We start from the raw sequence: 21057 nt of genomic DNA on the forward strand, positions 1-21057 counted from the left end.
TGGTCCAATCTCCTTGCTGTCTAAGAGACCCTCAGAAGTCTTCTCCAGCACCATAGTTCAAAGGCATCAATTCTTTGGTGCTCCACCAGCTTTATGGTCCAGCTCTCACAACCGTACCACTGGGAAGACCATATCCTTGACTATATGGACCTTTGTTGGCAAAATAATGTCTATGCTTTTCAAAACATTGCCTAGGTTTGTCATAGCTTTCTTGCCAAAAAGCAAATGTCTTCTGATTTCATGGCCTCAGTCACCATCCACAGTGATTTTAGAGCCGAAGAAGAGGAAATCTGTTACTGCTTCCAACTTTACCCCCTCTCTATGTCATGAAGTAATGGGGCCAGATGCCATGATATTAATTTTTTAATATTTAGTCTTAAGCCGGTTCTTTCATTCTCCTCCTTCACCCTCATCAAGAGGCTCTTTAGTTCCTCTTCATTTTCTGCTATTAAAGTGGTATCATTCACATATCTGAGGTTGTTGATGTTTTTTCCGCCTATCTTGATTCCAGTTTGTAACTCATCCAGCCCGCTTTTTCTTATGATGTCCTCATCTATAGATTAAACAAACAGTGACAGCAGACAGCCCTGCCATACTCCTTTTTCAATCTTGAATCAACCAATTGTTCCATACAGAGTTCTAGCTATTGCTTCTTGACCCACATACAGGTTTCTCAGGAGACAGACAAGATGGTCTGGTATTCTCATCTCTCTAAGAGCTTTCCAAAGTTTATTATGATCCACACAGTCAAAGGTTTTGGCATAATCAATGAAACAGAGGTAGAAGGTTTTGTTGTTTGATTTTTGGAATTCCCTAGCTTTCGGAGAAGGCAATGGCAACCCACTCCAGTACTCTTGCCTGGAAAATCCCATGGATGGAGGAGTCTGGTACACTGCAGTCCATGGGGTCACGAAGAGTCAGACACGACTAAGCGACTTCACTTTCACTTTTCACTTTCATGCATTGGAGAAAGAAATGGCAACCCACTCCAGTGTTCTTGCCTGGAGAATCCCAGGGATGGGGGAGCCTAGTGGGCTGCCATCTATGGGGTCGCACAGAGTCGGACACGACTGATACAATTTAGCAGCAGCAGCAGCTTTCTGTATGATCCAGTGAATGTTGGCAATTTGATCTCTGGTTCTTCTTCTTCTAAATCCACAGGGCTAGCCCATATGAATTCTCCCTTGAGACATAGCTTTAGTTTCTCTCCATCTGGTATTTTGAAGTTTCCAACTACGGCTTCTGAAAAAAATACTTCTTGTCCTGTCAGTTGACAGTCTGGACAAAATCTACTTCAATAAATATTCTATTGCATTGTTTTCATGGTTCCATTCTTTCACCAATGTACTTATTAAGATGGCCACAGATGATTCTCCTTTAATTTATTTATCATTTTCAGAAGCATTAAGCTGCCAATCCACATATTTGCACCTGGTAAACCAACCAGGTCATTTCACAGGCTATGTTCTCTTTCTCTTTGCTGTTCAGTCTAGTTCTACAATAGGAGAGATCTAAGTAGCAGCAGGACCTGCTGGTCTGAGCACAAGTCAGTAACTTTGAGTTCAAATCCCAACTCCGACACACTTACGTTGTGAAGATGTGAGCTGCCTATGAACATGCTCACCATGGCATTCAAACATATCTGGAAACTACTGTGTTAATGTGCTAACACAAAGAAATCTTTCTTGTAGCTGTGCTTATTGCATTTTTCAATAGTCCTCTAGTGGAGTTTTGGTCTGACACAAAAAGCACAATGAAAAGCAAAGAGCAAGTGGCCCAGCTTGCCCTTTAGTCAGAATGACTTTGACTGTTCAGAGTCTGGTAGGCGGCAAAAGGAAGATTTCAAGGTCAATTTCCTCTCCTTTCAAACCTGTGATTTCATATTAGAGGATCAGGCTGTCATCCTTCCTGTGTCAACAATTCTCTTTTGGAAGGTTAATGTCACCCCTCAGCTTAATAATGGCCCCAAAGTTAGGAATGTATGGTAAACATCCTGAGTGTGATGAATAAGTCTAAGTAAACAAGGATGATAAAAACAAAGTGTGTCTGAAATTCTTTACAGCTAATACTGGAAAGAAAAAGGGGAAAATATAAGCTAAGATTGTATTTACCAAGGGTCAAATTTGAGTGTGAAAAGGAAAGTAAAAGTTAAAGTCTCTCAGTCATGTCCCACTCTTTGAGACCCCGTGTACTATACAGTCCATGGAACTCTCCAGGCCAGAACACTGGAGTCGGTAGCCTTTCCCTTCTCCAGGGGATCTTCCCAACCCAGGGATTGAAATCAGGTCTCCCACATTGCAGGTGGTTTCATTACCAGCTGAGCCACAAGGGAAGCCCAAGAGTACTGGAGTGGGCAACCTATCCCTTCCCCAGTAGGTCTTCCCAACCCAGGAATCAAACCAGGGTCTCCTGCATTGCAGGCAGATTCTTTACCAACTGAGCTATCAGGGAAGCCCATGAAAAGGAAAGCATTTAATAAAAGATGCAGATGTACTATCCTCACGCTATGAAATTGAATGTGGCATCTTTGTGCTATGAAACAAACTTTTCAGTTAGATGTTTGGCAACATATAACCCAATGAAAATCTTCTGAAAATTACTGACTTAAGCACCTAATGTAATTTACAAAATGAGTATAAAGTCTCAGCATTTTCTTCTATAAAATGAGTATAGCATCATCTCCCTTACTCATGTCACAAAATAGCAAATGGGTTGAAATAGCATATTTATGTTAAAGAACTGAAGTGAATCGTAAATCAATATAGAATCATCAGATCTGGCCACTGGTCTTAAAAACTTGTCAAAAGGTAATTGTTTAGTTACTCTAAGCTATCATGATTTTTGCTGTTCTCAAGTGCAGTGGTCCTCAACCTGGCTGCACATTAAAATCATCTAGGGAGCTTTTAAAAAATTTCCAATTCCCAGTCCCATCCTAGACCAATTAAACTAGAAGATCTAAGGTGGAATTTAGAATTTAGAAATTACTGAGAAATTACTATTCTCAAAGGGTGCTTCTAATGTGTGGTTAGGGTAGAGAACGACTAATGGAGTGCAAATCTGCTTACACAATAATAAACTGGGAAGCCAACAGCTAACAAATGAAAGCTAGGCATGCTCCAGGCTGTGATGCAAACATCTTTCTAAACTTTACACTTTTTCCTATGTGCAAGTTTAGTTTTCCACTAAACTTCTAATTATTATCTCACCTAATAGAGCTTAGAAGACCAAAGGATTAGTGAAGAGAGGAAAACTTCCACAATTTGGACTAATTGGAAAAGTCTATGTAAATTAATGGAAATTCAACATGTTAGAATACTTTTGAAAGACATGTAATTTTCTGTCTCAAAATACCATTTTTATCCAAACAAAGCCTTACAAGTTCAGTTCAGTTCAGTTCAGTTCAGTCGCTCAGTCGTGTCCGACTCTCCGCGACCCCATGAATCACAGCACGCCAGGCCTCCCTGTCCATCACCAACTCCCGGAGTTCACTCAAACTCATGTCCACAGAGTCAGTGATGCCATCCAGCCATCTCATTCTCCGTCGTCCCCTTCTCCTCCCGCCCCCAACCTTTCCCAGCATCAGAGTCTTTTCCAGTGAGTCAACTCGTCGCATGAGGTGGCCAAAGTATTGCAGTTTCAGCTTTAGCATCAGTCCCTCCAATGAACATCCAGCAACCAATCTTTTATTCATTGAGTAAGAGTTGCAGAAGTCCTTAAGATATTTCTTTCAATGAATAGTTTTTTTTAATATATGTAATTAGAAAGTAGGTTGTATCAGTATATCATGTGCATAGAGATGTTAATACATTTTCATTAATGATTAGAGAATATGACCTTGCAATAGGGACACATATAACTTTTGCAGTGGCTCCTACTTCTCTTAATTCTTCCCAACTACAATTTCTGATATTTCCTTCTATCAGTCACATTAATCTTATGTCTCATTTCTCATTCCAACTTCTCCTCTCTCTCTTCCTCTCGCTGTTACACACACACACACACACACACACACACGATCACACAATCTTTGAAAAGGTAGACATGTCATCACCTCAACTCCCTAACTAGTGAACCTAGAATCAGTCTTATTTCCCATATACCCGATATCCACTGGGCTGGGGATGAGAAACAGCATCTTCATCATCACTGACACTGTATTGTCTCATCATCATGTCACTGAACGCAGAGCTAGCCTGAGAGAGATTTGCCAGTAAAGGACAAAAAATATTATCAGTCATGATTCTTACTGGAAATACAGTGAGAAAACTGGCTAATCAGAACTCTATCAAGAAGAATGCTGTATTCCACTGGTAGGAATGAGACACCTTAGAAGGAAGAAGAAATAAGACCACTGAAGAAGCTAAACTGCTTTGCAAAGAATAAGGATCTTGCTAACTGCAGGACTTTGATGTGAATAAGCTTGGAACAGTGGCTGTCTTGCTCAAAACCATATTAGAATGACTAGGTGCTGCCAGCCAAATTTCTCAGGCTCTGTATCCCCTGCCTGACTCTGACTTTTCCTTTCGATAAGCAGTTCTCAAGGTGAGAATTCCAGACTTACAGTATCAGTGTTCCCTAAAATTTTGTTAGACATACATCTTCTCAGGCCTTTCCCCAGATCTGCTAATTAAATGTGCTTCCCTGGTGACTCAGTGGTATCAAAAAGAGAAAGAAAAAAAAAACACCACTTGCCAATGCAAGAGATGTGGGCTTGATCCCTGGGTTGGGAAGACAATCTGGAATAGAAAATAGCAACCCACTCCAGTATTCTTGCCTGGAGAATTCCATGAACAGAAGAGCCTGGTGGGCTACAGTCCATCGGGTTGCAAGGAGTTAGACACGACTAAAAGACTAACACACACACAAACAAAAATAATAGGTGTAAATTATTAGTTTTCCAAAGAACCTGCTACAGAATGGATTCCATCCCTGACTTAGGAAAAGAAGCCTGGTAAATGTATACCATTCATTTTTCAACAAAAAAATTTACTACGTATCTACTAGCTACCAGGTACTTACAGGCACCATGATAGAAAAGGAAATAACAAAAACATTCACATCCTCATGGTACTTCCATTATAAAGGACAGACCATAGGCATAACAGATCAGTAAAATATGTATGTTACATGGTGGTAAGTGGTATGCAGAAAAATTAAAGGCAATGAATATGCACACTCTCAATTTTAAATGGTGTGGTCAGAGAATCTGAGAAGCAGATATTAGAATACAGGCTTGAAGGAAGTGAGGGAAGAATTTTTCAAGGACAGGCTACAGCAAGTACAAAGGTCCTGAGGCAGGAAGTTACTTAGTTCCCAAGTCACAGCATAGAGATGACATATGGAGACAACAGGTCATGTAGGGCTTTCAGTCTTTTTACAGTGAAATATAAAAAGCAAAGGAGTGACATGATTTGATACTGCTGCTATTCAGTCGTTAAATCGTTTCCAACTCTATGGCACCCCTTGGTCTGCAGCACACCAGGCTTCCTTATCCTCCACTATCACCTGGAATTTGCTCAAACTCATGTCTATTGAGTCAGTGATACCATCCAACCATCTCATCCTCTGTTGCCCCTTTTCTACCTGCCCTCAATCTTTCCAGCATCAGGGTCTTTTCCAATGAGTCAGCTCTTCACATCAGCGGGACAAAGTATTAGAACTTCAGCATCAGTCCTTCCAATGAGTATTTAGGATTGGTTTCATTTAGCATTGACTGCTTTGATCTTCTTTATGTTCAAGAGACTATTCAGTCTTCTCTAGCACCACAATTTGAAAGCATCTTCTCTAGAAGCACAATTCAAAATCATTAATTCTTTGGTGGTGCTCAACCTTCTCTATGGTCAAACTTTCACATCTGTACATGCCTGGCTAATGGAAAAACCATAGCTTTGAATATATGGACTTCTGTCAGCAAAGTGATGTCTCTGCTTTTTAATATGCTGTCTAGGTTTGTCATTATCTTCATTACCTCCACCATTGTTTGGCCTAAGATCAAATAACAGGGAGGGAACACAGTCCTGCCCATCAATAGAAAACTGGATAAAAGATTTACAGAGCATGGCCCAGCCCATCAGAACAAGACCCAGTTTCCCCTTCAGTCAATCTCTCCCATCAGGAAGCTTCCATAAGCCTCTTAACCTTCTCCATCAGAGGGCAGACAGACTAAAAACAACTATCACAGAAAACTAACCAATCTGATCACATGGAACACAGCCTTGTCTAACTTAATGAAATTATGAGTGATGCCTTGTAGAGCCACCCAAGATGGACATGTCATGGTGAAGAGTTCTGACAAAATTTGGTCTTTCAGAGAAGGGAATGGCAAACCGCCTCAGTATTCTGACATAGAGAACCCCATGGATAGTATGAAAAGGCAAAAAAGATAGAACACTGAAAGATGAGCTCCCCAGGTCAGTAGGTGCCCAATATGATACTGGAAATCAGTGGAGAAATAACTCCAGAAAGAATGAAAAGACAGAGCCACAGCAAAAACAATACCCCAAAAACAATACCCAGTTGTGGATGTGACTGGTGATGGAAGTAAAGTCCAATGCTGTAAACAGCAACACTGCATAGCCCGTAATGTTAGGTCCATGAAATCAAGGCAAATTGGAAGTGGTCAAACAGGAGACGGCAAGAGTGAACGTAGACATGTTAGGAATCAGTGAACTAAAATGGATTGGAATGGGTGAATTAACTCAGATGACCATTATATCTACTACTATGGACAAGAATCCCTTAGAAGAAATGGAGTAGCCATCATAGTCAACAAAGGAATCCAAAATGCAATGCTTGGATGCAATCTCAAAAATGACAGAATGATCTCTGTTCATTTCCAAGGCAAACCATTCAATATCACAGTAATCCAAGTCTATGCCCCGACCAGTTGAAGAAGCTGAAGTTGAACGGTTCTATGGAGACTGACAAGACCTTCTAGAACTAACATTCAAAAAAGACATCCTTTTCATTTTAGGGGACTGGTATGCAAAAGCAGGAAGTCAAGAAATACCTGGAGTAATGGGCAAATTTGGCCTTGGAGTACAAAATGAAGCAGGGCAAAGGCTAACAGAGTTTTGCCAAGAGAACACAGTGGTCATAGCAAACACCCTCTTTAACAGCACAAGAGAAGACTCTACACATGGACATCATGTGTAGAGTCACTAGATGGTCAAAACTAAAATCAGATTGACTATACTCTTGGCAGCCAAAGACGGAGAAGCTCTAAACAGTCAGCAAACACAAGACTGAGAGCTGACTGTGGCTCAGATCATGAACTCCTTATTGACAAATTCAGAATGGAATTGAAGAAAGTAGGGAAAAACACTAGACCATTCAGGTAAGACCTAAATCAAATCCCTTACGATTATACAGTAGAAGTGACAAATTCAAGGAATTAGATCTCATAGAGTGCCTGAGGAAATATGGTTGGAGGTTTGTGACATTGTATAGGAGGCAGGGATCAAGACCATCCCCAAGAAAAAGAAATGCAAAAAGGCAAATGGTTGCCTGAGAGGGTCTTACAGATAGCTGAGAAAAGAAGAAAAGTGAAAGGTAAAGGAGAAAAGATAAGATATACCCATTTGAATGCAGAGTTCCAAAGAATAGTAAGGAGAGGTAAGAAAGCCTTCCTCAGCGATCAATGCAACAAAACAGAGGAAAACAATGGAATAGGAAAGACTAGAGATATCTTCAAGAAAATTAGTGATACCAAGGGAACATTTCACGCAACGATGGGCCCAAAAAGGACAGAAATGGTATGAACCTAACAGAAGCAGAAGATACTAAGAAGAGGCAGCAAGAATACACAGAAGAACTATACAACAAACATCTTCATGACCCAGATAACCATGATGGTGTGATCACTCACCTAGAGCCAGACATCCTGGAATGTGAAGTTCAATAGGCTTAGGAAGCATCACTACAAACAAAGCTAGTGGAGGTTATAGAATTCCAGTTGAGCTATTTCCAATCCTAAAATATGCTGTGAAAGTGCTATACTCAATATGCCAGCAAATTTGGAAAACTCAGCAGTGGCCACAGGACTGGAAAAGGTCAGTTTTCCTTCCAATCCCAAAGAATGCTCAAACTACCTCATAATTACACTCATTCCACACACTAGCAAAGTAATGCTCAAAATTCTTCAACCCAGGCTTCAACAGTTCATGAATCATGAATTTCCAGAGGTTCTAGCTGGATTTAGAAAAGGCAGAGGAACCAGAGATCAAATTGCCAACATCCATCGGATCATGGAAAAAGCAAGAGTTCCAGAACAACATCTATTTCTGCTTTTTTGACTATGCCAATAGTGAAGCCTTTGACTGTGTGGATCACAACAAACTGTGGAAAATTCTAAAAGAGATGGAATACCAGACCACCTGACCTGCCACCTGAGAAATCTGTATGCAGGCCAAGAAGCAACAGTTAGAACTGGACATGAACAACAGACTGGTTCCAAATTGAGAAAGGAGTACATCAAGGCTGTATATTGTCACCCTGCTTATTTACCTTACATGCAGAGTACATCATGAGAAATGCTGGACTGGATGAAGCACAAGCTGGAATCAAGATTGCTGGGAGAAATATCAGTAACCTCAGACATGCAGATAACACCACCCTTATGGCAGAGTTGAAGAGGAACTAAAAAGCCTCTTGATGAAAGTGAAAGAAGAGAGTGAAAAATTGACTTAAAACTCAATATTCAAAAACTAAGATCATGGCATCTGGTCCCATCACTTCATGGCAAACAGATGGGGAAACAGTGGAAACAGTGACAGACCTTAGTTTTTTGGGCTCCAAAATCACTGCCGATGGTGACTGCAGCCATTAAATTAAAAGACGCTTGCTCCTTGGAAGAAAAGCTATGACCAACCTAGACAGCATATAAAAAAGAAAAGACATTGCTTTGCCATCAAAGATTCATCTAGTCAAAGTTATGGTTTTTCCAGTGGTCATGTATGGATGTGAGAGTTGGACTATAAAGAAAGCTGAGTGCTGAAGAATTGATGCTTTTGAACTGTGTTGTCAGAGGAGACTCCTGAGAGTCCCTTGGACTGCAAGGAGATCCAACCAGTCCATCATAATTGAAATCAGTCCTGAATGTTCATTGGAAGGACTGATGTTGAAGCTGAAACTCCAATTCTTTGGCCCCCTGATGTGAAGAACTGACTCATTGGAAAAGACCGTGATGCTGGGAAAATTGAAGGTGGGAGGAATAGCAGTCGACAGAGGATGAGATGCTTGGGTGGCATCACCGACTCAATGGACATGAGTTTGAGTAAGTTCCGGGAGTTGGTGATGGACAGGGAAGCCTGGAGTGCTACAGTCCATAGGGTCACAAAGAGTTGGACACAGCTGAATGACTGAACTGATTGACTAGGTTTGTCATGGCTTTTGATATGCATTTTAATAAGATCACTCTCGTTCATGTGCAGAGAATGGATTGTTTCTGTGCAAACTGAATGAATTATGTAAATAGAGAGGCTGTGTGGGAAGGTATTACCATAACCCTGGTGAGAAATGGTAGTTTATTGTGCAAGCCAGCTTCAGCCCACCACTTTAGAAGCTCACAGTTGTTCAAATAATCCTGATGCCCCAGTTTTTAAAGGAGAGTTATTAAAATAAAGTGGCAGCAATGGAATTCAAGAGAAATGGCCGGATTCTGAATATTTGGAATATAAAGGCACCACGTATCCTAATTAACTGGGTGTGGGGTATAAAAGAAAGAACAGAATCAATGATGACTCCAAGGTCTTTAATTTGAACAACTAGGGGAATTCAGGTGGCATTTGATGAGATGGGGAATCTTTGGTAAGAATAAACCGGGGAATTCAGTTTTAGACATGTTATGTTTGAAACGACTATAATATATCCTCACTTCCCAGGTGGTGCTAGTGGTAAAGAACCCACGTGCCAATGCAGGAGATGTAGAAGATGTGGGTTTGATCCCTGGGTTGAGAAGATCTCCTGGAAGAGGGCACAGCAACCCACTGCAGTATTCTCTCCTGGAAAACCCAAAGGACAGAGGCACCTGGTAGGCTGCTTGTTTGAAATGACTATAATATATCCAACAGAAGCTAGAAATAGTACGTAAAAGAATTTGGAATTCATGGAAGAAATCTAGACTAGAGATGTGCGTAAGTCAAGATATAGATTGCATAAAAAGCCATGAGACTGAAAGAGCAGGACAGTCAGTTCAGGCATAGAATAGAAGTCTAAGAACTGAACCTTAGGATAAACCACTAAAGGTGGCAAAGACCAGAGCCGGGAAAAAAAGGATCTCTTGGTTCATAGCTTTCTGTGACTACCTCTTGATTTTGAATCAGTTGAATATAAACATTATTTGTTTGTTCTTAGTCACTCAGTCATGCACGACTTTTTGCAACCCCATGGACTATTCTAGCCCACCAGCCTTCTCTGTCCATGGGATTCTACCGGCAAGAACACTGGAGCATGGGTAGCCATTTCCTTCTCCAGGGGGATTTTCCCAACCTAGGGATCAAACCCAGGTCTCCTGCATTGTAGGCGGATTCTTTACCATCTGAGTCAATTGAGTACCAATTAAATATCAGGCAGTTTAGAACTGAACATGGAACAACAGACTGGTTCCAAATAAGAAAAGGAGTACGTCAAGGTTGTATATTGTCACCCTGCTTATTTAACTTATATGCAGAGTACATCATGAGGAAAGCTGGGCTGGAAGAAGCACAAGCTGGAATCAAGATTGCCGGGAGAAATACCAATAACCTCAGATATGCAGATGACACCACCCTTATGGCAGAAAGTGAAGAGGAACTCAAAAGCCTCTTGATGAAAGTGAAAGAGGAGAGTGAAAAGGTTGGCTTGAAGCTCAACATTCAGAAAACAAAGATCATGGCATCTAGTCCCATCACTTCATGGGAAATAGATGGGGAAACAGTGGAACCAGTGTCAGACTTTATTTTTTGGGGCTCCAAAATCACTGCGGATGCTGATTGCAGCCAGGAAATTAAAAGACGCTTACTCCTTGGAAGGAAAGTTATGACCAACCCAGATAGTATATTAAAAAGCAGAGACATTACTTTGCCAACCAAGGTCCATCTAGTCAAGGCTATGGTTTTTCCAGTGGTCATGTATGCATGTGAGAGCTGGACTGTAAAGAAAGCTGATCGCCAAAGAATTGATACTTTTGAACTGTGGTGTCGGAGAAGACTCTCTCTTGAGAGTCCCTTGGACTGCAAGGAAATCCAACCAGTCCATTCTAAAGGAGATCAATGTTGGGTGTTCATTGGAGGCACTGATGCTAAAGCTGAAACCCCAATACTTTGACCACCTCATGCGATGAGTTGACTCACTGGAAAAGACTCTGATGCTGGGAGGGATTGGGGGCGGGAGGAGAAGGGGACGACAGAGAGTGAGATGGCTGTATGGCATCACCAACTCGATGGAGGTGAGTTTGAGTGAGCTCTGGGAGTTGGTGATGGACAGGGAGGCCTGGCATGCTGTGATTCATGGGGTCGCAAAGAGTCAGACATGACTGAGTGACTGAACTGAACTGAACTGAACTGAATTTAAAGAATAAGTTTATCAACAATTATTAATGTGTCCTCCTTGTCTTTGTCTAAATTTAAATACCTGTGCCAGTCCATACACAGAATCCAAGTAAAAGAACAGTGAAAGAAAATTTGGTGGAGTGGAAAGAGCACTTGGAGTAGTGTTAGTAGCTCCTAAGTTCAATACTTACTTGTAAACAAGAAGGACAAGGAGTTGTTTGAATCTCAAAGCAACACACACAAATGCAGTTCCAACAATACAATCAGAATTCATTCTTTGTATAAGTTTTATCCCTTTCTGTCATCAAGAATTAGAGTGATTATGTTCCTTCAGTTTGCATTTTCAGAAGTAGGAGTTCATTCCCAACTGGCTGATTTACTCCCAGGATTAGCTCAACAGATACTGTTATCCTGCCTTTTGGGTTTGTTTTGTGATTTGAGCTAAAGTTTAATTATTCTGCAAGAAAGAAGCAACATCTAATGTGTTATATATGATCAAAATATTACATTCTACACCAAATTTTTTTAACTTTTTATCTTTATTTTCTTTTTCCCAAGGAAAATTATTATTATTTTTTAATTTGTGGGAAATCTTTCCAGAATCTAAAGTCACAATGACAAGAACTCAACATTTTATTTGTAGGTTAGGGCTATATTTGGTCAAAAATATTCTGTCAACTAGGATATAAAACAATATGAGTAAGTACAGCATATTATCTTAGTATTGGATATTATCAATAATATATGATATAATGATATCAGTAATTTTTAAATTTCTTCTTTTAAACTGTTAGTTTTTTCTGCAGAAAATAAACATTTCATATTTGGATTTGGAACCCATGAATACCTAGAAAGCAATAAATCTTCAATTAAATTTGAAGACAAAAACCCACGCTTTTTCTCTTCTGTTGACAAAAAGACCTAAACAAAATTAGATTCTGTTCATAAATATACAATAATTTGTATATTTGTTCAAAGAAATAAAAGAATAAAAGTTTGCAAAGATGTGTTTCATTCACCAAAGTCTATATAAAGTTCTTTATTGTATGTCTCTATGTGTAAACTACATACATTGGAAGCAAAGCACTTGAAAGTATTTGTTACCTTGCACTTCAGAAATTTTACAAAAATTTACTTAGTTACTTATGCCAGAAAATAAAAAATAAAATAAAAATGCAAGTCTTACTCTTTATGTTCTTTATATAATTAAATTCATGTTTAAATCGCTTATGAGCACTGCCTATTAGAGGCTCATTCATAAATAAACAGTAACAGAAATAGAAAGTTCCACATCCTGAAATTTTCATAGATTTCTAAAAATTGGAAATTTTAAAATGTATACAAATGTTCTCAATAAGTTGAAAGCCACTGTTAGTCTAAAAGCATATAAAATACATGACTTTCCTTTTAATTTTTTAGTTTTAATGAAATACGTATGCAGAGTAGTACATAGAACGCATAGTTATTACACAGTTTATAATTGCTAGTATAAGTACAAACTATTATGTAATCATCACACAGGTCAAGAATAGGGCATTGCCAACACTCCAACAAGTAGAATATTACTTCTACATAGAAGAAAGAAGGAAGCCAGGGAAAGGCACAAATTCTACCTAAAATACATGTGATAACTACAGCTATCAGTACAAAGAGTGGAAACCATGAGAAACGTACAGATCACATGCATCTTCTAGTTTCATAATAAGGTCAGGAAGACCTTATCAAATAGAAGGGCTAAATCAGTGTTTCCCAAAGTTTGCCTCCTCAGAACCCATGTCCCCCAAAAGATCATCTCTTTAAAAAACAATTACACAGTCAAGTGAATTTTGGATACACACTATATAACAGATGCACACTGGAATGATTCACAATGCATGTTAGTATATTAAAGCCTCAGAAATCTTGAAGTAAAAAGATCTCTAACTTTTTTTGATGTAACTATCCTTAACTTACAAAGAGTGCTTTGTGTGTCAGAAACTATCTAAATAAAGCAGTTCGGGGTTAATTTAAGTTCGTATTAACAAGGTAACTTTTATTTCCCCAAGCCTGTGACGTATTATCTTTCTTTTTGCTTTCACCCTATGGAATCCACAGTTGATTCAGCTTAAAGTAATAGAGGGATTTTTTTTCCCCATTATTAAATGAAGCTTCACTTTGACATTTATCACTTCCTATTTAAATATTGAGAGTCAAGTCCTTTCATTTACCGTATTGCTTTTTCAATCTCTTACATTTCATCCAGACTTCATATCTGAAACCCTTTCTCAAGGACTTTTGAAGAATATTTCCTTATTCCTATGAATTTATTTTGCTTTGCTAACAACAGCTGACAGAACTTCAGAACTGAACTGAACAACAGCTGACAGAACTTACGTTTGCATTTTAGGAAGACTTTTGCAAGGTATGTTGACCTGTCAGGTCAGTTGATGGTCTAGCAATTCTATTAAGGAATTGTAGCTGTTAAAAGTACCACTTTCTAAAGAATGTATACAACACTTGAAAAATCAATCCAGAGAATTCTACATTTCAATCCTCTCACCTTTTCTCTAATATCAGTTTCACTGTCAAATTGAAGCAACTGGAAACTTGGTTGACCAGAATATACCATTCCCTAACTAGCCTGAGACACCAAGGTGGTACCTCACTATCCTCATTGTCACTCTACTGCTCTCCCAGACCTGAAGCTCCCAACTGTCGATATCCTTGCTTACAACCTCTATTATTATTTGAAACATCAAGAGAGTTGAATGATAGAAGTAAAAGCAGATGTATTTAATCATTATGATAAACACACCGACTTCTAACAACTCTTTTTGTGCTTCTGTTGGACAGTCTGAAGAAAAGCCTGGATCCAAGTAAGAGGACTGGAGCTTGGGGAAAGGATGCCGGTTAATAACAGACCTATATTATTTACAAAAATCATTTGATTATAACTTTTAAAATAAGACATATCCTTGGTGGTTCAGTCGCTAAGTCATGACCAACTCTTCTGACCCCATGGACTATAGCCCACCAGGCTCCACTGTCCATGGGATTTTCCAGGCAAGAATACTGGAGTGGATTGCTATTTCCTTCTCCAGGGGATCATCCCAATCCAGGGAATGAAACAGGGTCTCCTGCATTGTAGGTAGATTCTTTACTGACTGAGCTATGACTGCTCTCTAAAATATATCCTTGAGTATATAAAGTTTGATTGTGAAATTGTCCCAATCATTATTACTTCATTAAAAAATCATTACAAACCTTCAGTTCAGTTCAGTTCAGTCGCTCAGTAATGTCCGACGCTTTGCGACCCCATGAATCACAGCACTCCAGGCCTCCCTATCCATCACCAACTCCCGGAGTTCACTCAAACTCATGCCCATCGAGTCGGTGATGCCATCCAGATATCTCATTCTCTGTCGTCCCCTTCTCCTCCTGCCCCCAATCCCTCCCAGCATCACAGTCTTTTCCAGTGAGTCAACTCTTTGCATGAGGTGGCCGAAGTATTGGAGTTTCAGCTTCAGCATCAGTCCTTCCAATGAACACCCAGGACTGATCTCCTTTAGAATGGACTGGTTGGATCTCCTTGCAGTACAAGGGACTCTCAAGAGTCTTCTCCAGCACCACAGTTCAAAAGCATCAATTCTTCGGTGATCAGCTTTCTTCACAGTCCAACTCTCACATCCATACAGGACCACGGGAAAAACCATAGCCTTGACTAGACGGACCTTGGTTGGCAAAGTAATGTCTCTGCTTTTAATATGCTATCTAGGCTGGTCATAACTTTCCTTCCAAGGAGTAAGCGTCTTTTAATTTCCTGGCTGCAATCAGCATCTGCAGTGATTTTGGAGCTCCCCCCAAAAAAGTCTGACACTGTTTCCACTGTTTCCCCATCTATTTCCCATGAAGTGATGGGACCAGATGCCATGATCTTAGTTTTCTGAATGTTGAGCTTCAAGCCAACCTTTTCACTCTCCTCTTTCACTTTCATCAAGAGGCTTTTGAGTTCCTCTTCACTTTCTGCCATAAGGGTGGTGTCATCTGCATATCTGAGGTTATTGATATTTCTCCCGGCAATCTTGATTCCAGCTTGTGCTTCTTCCAGCCCAGCGTTCCTCACGATGTACTCTGCATATAAGTTAAATAAGCAGGGTGACAATATGCAACCTTGACGTACTCCTTTTCTTATTTGGAACCAGTCCATTGTTCCATGTCCAGTTCTGTTTCTTCCTGATGTGCATACAGGTTTCTCAAGAGGCAGGTCAGGTGTTCTGGTATTCCCATCTCTTTCAGAATTTTTCACAGTTTATTGTGAGCCACACAGTCAAAGGCTTTGGCATAATCAATGAAGCAGAAATAGATGTTTTTCTGGAACTTTCTTGTTTTCTCCATGATCCAGCGGATGGTGGCAATTTGATCTCTGATGCCTCTCCTTTTCTAAAACCTATTTGAACATCTGGAAGTTCACGGTTCACATATTGCTAAAGGCTGGCTTGGAGAATATTGAGCATGACTTTACTAGCGTGTAAGATGAGTGCAATTGTGCGGCAGTTTGAGCATTCTTTGGCATTGCCTTTCTTTGGGATTGGAATGAAGACTGGCCTTTTCCAGTCCTGTGGCCACTGCTGAGTTTTCCAAATTTGCTGGCATATTGAGTGCAGCACTTTCACAGCATCATCTTTCAGGATTTGAAATAGCTCAACTGGAATTCCATCACCTCCACTAGCTTTGTTCCTACTGATGCTTTCTAAGGCCCACTTGACTTCACATTCCAAGGTGTCTGGCTCTAGGTGAGTGATCTCACCATCGTGATTATCTTGGTCGTGAAGATCTTTTTTGTACAGTTCTTCTGTGTATTCTTTCCACCTCTTCTTAATATCTTCTGCTTCTGTTAGGTCCATACTGTTTCTGTCCTTTATCGAGCCCATCTTTGCATGAAATGTACCCTTGGTATCTCTAATTTTCTTGAAGAGACCTCTTGTTTTTCCTATTCTGTTGTTTTCCTCTATTTCTTTGCATTGATCACTGAGGAAGACTTTCTTATCTCTCCTTGCTATTCTTTGGAACTCTGCATTCAGATGCTTATATCTTTCCTTTTCTCCTTTGCTTTTCACTTCTTTTCTTTTCACAGCTATTTGTAAGGCCTCCTCAGACAGCCATTTTGCTTTTTTGCATTTCTTTTCCATGGGGATGGTCTTGGTCCCTGTCTCCTGTACAATATCATGAACCTCCGTCCAGAGTTCATCAGGCACTCTATCTATCAGATCTAGCCCCTTAAATCTATTTCTCATTTCCACTGTATAATCATAAGGGATTTGATTGAGGTCATATCTGAATGGTCTAGTGTTTTTCCCTACTTTCTTCAATTTAAGTCTGAATTTGGCAATAAGGATTTCATGATCTGAGCCACAGTCAGCTCCTGGTCTTGTTTTTGCTAACTGTATAGAGCTTCTCCATCTTTGGTTGCAAAGAATAGAATCAATCTGATTTTGGTGTTGACCACCTGATGATGTCCATCTATAGAGTCTTCTCTTGTGTTGTTGGAAGAAGGTGTTTGCTATGACCAGTGTGTTCTCTTGGCAAAACTCTATTAGCCTTTGCCCTGCTTCATTTCGTGCTCCAAGGCCAAATTTGCCTATTACTCCAGGTGTTTCTTGACTTCCTACTTTTGCATTCAAGTCCCCTATAATGAAAAGGACATCTTTTTTGGGTGTTAGTTCTAAAAGGTCTTGTATGTCTTCATAGAACCGTTCAACTTCGGCTTATTCAGCATTACTGGTTGGGGCTTAGGCTTGGATTACTGTAGTATTGAATGGTTTGCCTTGGAAACGAACAGAGATCATTCTGTCATTTTTGAGATTGCATCCAAGTACTGCATTTCGGACTCTTTTGTTGACCATGATGGCTACTCCATTTCTTCTAAGGGATTCCTGCCCACAGTAGTAGATATAATGGTCATCTGAGTAAAATTCACCCATCCCAGTCCATTTTAGTTCACTGATTCCTAGAATGTCAATGTTCACTATTGCCATCTCTTGTTTGACCACTTCCAATTCGCCTTGATTCATGGACCTAACATTCCAGGTTCCTATGCAAGATTGCTCTTTACAGCACTGGACCTTGCTTCTATCAGCAGTCACATCCACAACTGGGTATTGGTTTTGCTTTGGCTCCATCCCTTTATTCTTTCTGGAGTAATTTCTCCACCGATCTCCAGTAGCATACTGGGCGCCTACCGACCTGGGGAATTCCTCATTCAGTATCCTATCATTTTGCCTTTTGATACTGTTCATGGGGTTCTCAAGGCAAGTACACTGAAGTGGTTTGCCATTCCTTTCTCCAGTGGACCACATTCTGTCAGACCTCTCCACCATGACCCGCCCATTTTGGGTGGCCCCACACGGCATGGCTTAGTTTCATTGAGTTAGACATCACTGTGGTCCATGTGATCAGATTGACTAGTTTTCTGTGATTAACCTTAGTAGTATATAATGATCATTTTTAGAATGACCACAGCAACTGTGCCATGCATTCATGTAGTGTACAGTTTGTTTCTGCCCTTTGATAGTTTGGTCTTAGCTGAGGGCGACTCAGAGAGCTGAGGTTGGGGACCCACTTCCTAGATGGCTTCTTTACATACATGTGTGGAACCTTGAAATGGATGTCTGGAAAGCCGGTGTCAGGTGAGATAATTGGCTGAGCACATCCACACATCAAGCTTTCCACAGTCAGACTTCTCATACTGCTGACCATTGTCTCAACAAATAAGTCAGAACACCCAAGACCTTTTATGACCTAGTCTCAAAAGTCTCCAAACATCACTTAAACTATATATTCTTGGTTACAGCAGTCAAAACCTCACCCAGATACAAGGGGAGTGGACATAGATCCCGTATCTCAATGAAATAATTATCAAAAATTTAAGCTGCCATGGAAATACTTTATAAAAATTTCAACATTTTCTCCACCAAAAGAACTTCTAGATATCCTCTCTCTGATTCACCTGAAACAAAGTGAATTGACATGATAGAATGATTTGGAGCAACTTGAAATACAAACTCTCAGAGAAAAGTGACAGAGGGTTGAAGCTTGAGAGAAAATTGAGTGAGCTTTCGTGAGGGGGTTACTATCTTCATTTTTGCTGAAAAGAGAAAAATAAACAAATATAAGTTATGAGACTTGGTTGAGAAATGAAGAAGGGACCTTATAGCATGTAAGATCGGATCAAAGTTCCCTCTATTACTCGCACTAATCAGTCTGATCACCAGAATATATTAGTAAAGAGCACGCACCGCCCTGGATTAGAAATTCATATCTGGGGGTAACAGACTAATCCTTCATAGGATATGAATGAGTCAGCTCCTCAACTGGATATACACATTTGTGTCCTCATTCAATGTTAGTCCGTTCATCTACTTACACAGTCCTTCAACAAACAAGTACTGAGTACTTCCAATGTTCCTGCACTGTACTGTTCGTTGACACCACATGTATAAATGGTATCATTAGTCTCTGCTCTTAGACAACTCAGTCTAGAGAAATTTTTATACATTCACTTTTTCAGCTTCTTTTTTAAAGCAATTGTGTCACAGCAGAAGTTTAAAATCTGGATGTATCACTAAGATGTAAGTGAAATAAGAAACACCCAAAGAATTAAAAGTCACTAAGCAGTGTATCAATGAGTCATGAAATAAACAGTATGCATAGGAGATAATTTCAGACTATAAGGGATCACTATGGAACTATGCAAACTAAAGATTGCTTCATGGAGTTGTTCTAGAGATATGTCCTCTAAAAAGAGATAACTAACGGCTTCCCTCGTGGCTCAGAGGGTAAAGAATCTGCCTGCAATGCTGGAGACCTGGGTTCAATCCCTGGGTAGGGAAGATCCCCTGGAGAAGACAATGGCAGCCCACTCTGGTATTCTTGCCTGGAAAATTCCATGGACATAGGAGCCTGGCGGGCTACAGTCACAAAGAGTCAGACACCACTGAGCAACTAACTTTACTTTTAACAACCAAATACTGAGATTTATTTGTACCAGGGCTTGGGGTCACAAAGAGTCAGACACCACTGAGCAACTAACTTGTACCAGGGCTTCCCAGGTGACACTACAGTGGTAAAGAATCTGCCTGCCAATGCAGGAGACATCAGAGATGCCGGTTTGATCCCTGGGTCAGAAAGATTCCCTGGAGAAAGGCATGGAAACCCACTCCAGCATTCTTGCCTGGAGAATTCCATAGACAGAGAAGCCAGGTGGGCTACAATCCATAGGGTCACAAAGAGTCGGACATGAGTGAAGCAACTTAGCACACATGCATACATTTTCGAAGGTATGTGAAAATTAAGAATTTCTATATAACAAATAAAATACAGAAAACATTCTATGCTTTTAAATTTATCCAAACCAAACTATATTTAACTTCCAGTCTCTGTTGGCCAAGTCTGGTGAAAATAACAACATCAATAATTATTTTGTACTTTACCACTACATTTCATTCCCCTACACAACTCTCCTGCTTTCTCTCTTTCCCCACACCCCATTCTTCTCATTGATTTATTTTATACTGTATCAAGATATCAGATCTTACAAAGGCCAAGAAAAAATAGAGGAGATTCCTAAGCAATGGTCACTCTTGGCCATTGTAAAGCACTCACTGTCTTTGTTAACACAGTTCATTCAGAGCTGGACAATGTTGCTATTGGTTCAAATCCATGTTGTCAAAATTGTTTCTGTGGACTTTCTCCTAGTCTGCCAAGTCAACATTGGGCTCACTGCCCAACTTCTTGGGTACTTTCACAAAGAAACCTAGGGTAAACTTTCCTCTGGGGTAAGGAGGCCTAGAACACATGAAAACACAAAGCTGATCTTCCTGTCCAGGAAAAATCTTTAAAAATACATTTTTTTATTCTGTTGGTGAATCTATTCCAGCAAAAAAAATTCTAAGAACAAGGGAATAAAATTATTAATATATTGTCATGCCCCAAGTGATAACTGCACTTTCTTTTATTTAAAGGTTAGCAACTTCTAGCAAAGAACTGCATTGGTAAAAGAGGAGATTAAAGCACATGATTTTGAATCCCTATTAGCTGCCCAAATATGAGAGAAAATGTGTAAATGACCTTGGTAACAAGAAAATGAAAAGGCATTTCTGTTTAGCTTTACATCTAACATATTTAGAATCAATCATTTTTGCTCTAATTCCACTATCACTTTTACACTATTTGGTATTCATTGTAACTTATCCAATCATAAGAAATTCATTTGTCCTTTGGAGATCATAGACTGAATATTGTCATACAATTTGTATATCTCTGAGGATCAATTGCTCACCAATACTATGAGCTTTATTCCCACTTTGAAAACTCAGCTGAAACAATAGTTTTTCATAACAATAGTTTTTCACTGACAAGCACATAGCAGTAATCCTAGGTTTTTTTTTTTTTTCCCTCTTTGCCCTTTTGATGGAGGCACTTTTAATACAGCATCTCAGTATCAGAGATTTCCATTGTTAACATGTTACTTTAATCTGTCTTCTAGCCATAC

The sequence above is a fragment of the Moschus berezovskii genome, chromosome 7 (assembly GCF_049115385.1).
Source record: "Moschus berezovskii isolate FMDL1 chromosome 7, NW_MosBer_1.0, whole genome shotgun sequence".
Lineage (NCBI taxonomy): Eukaryota > Metazoa > Chordata > Mammalia > Artiodactyla > Moschidae > Moschus > Moschus berezovskii.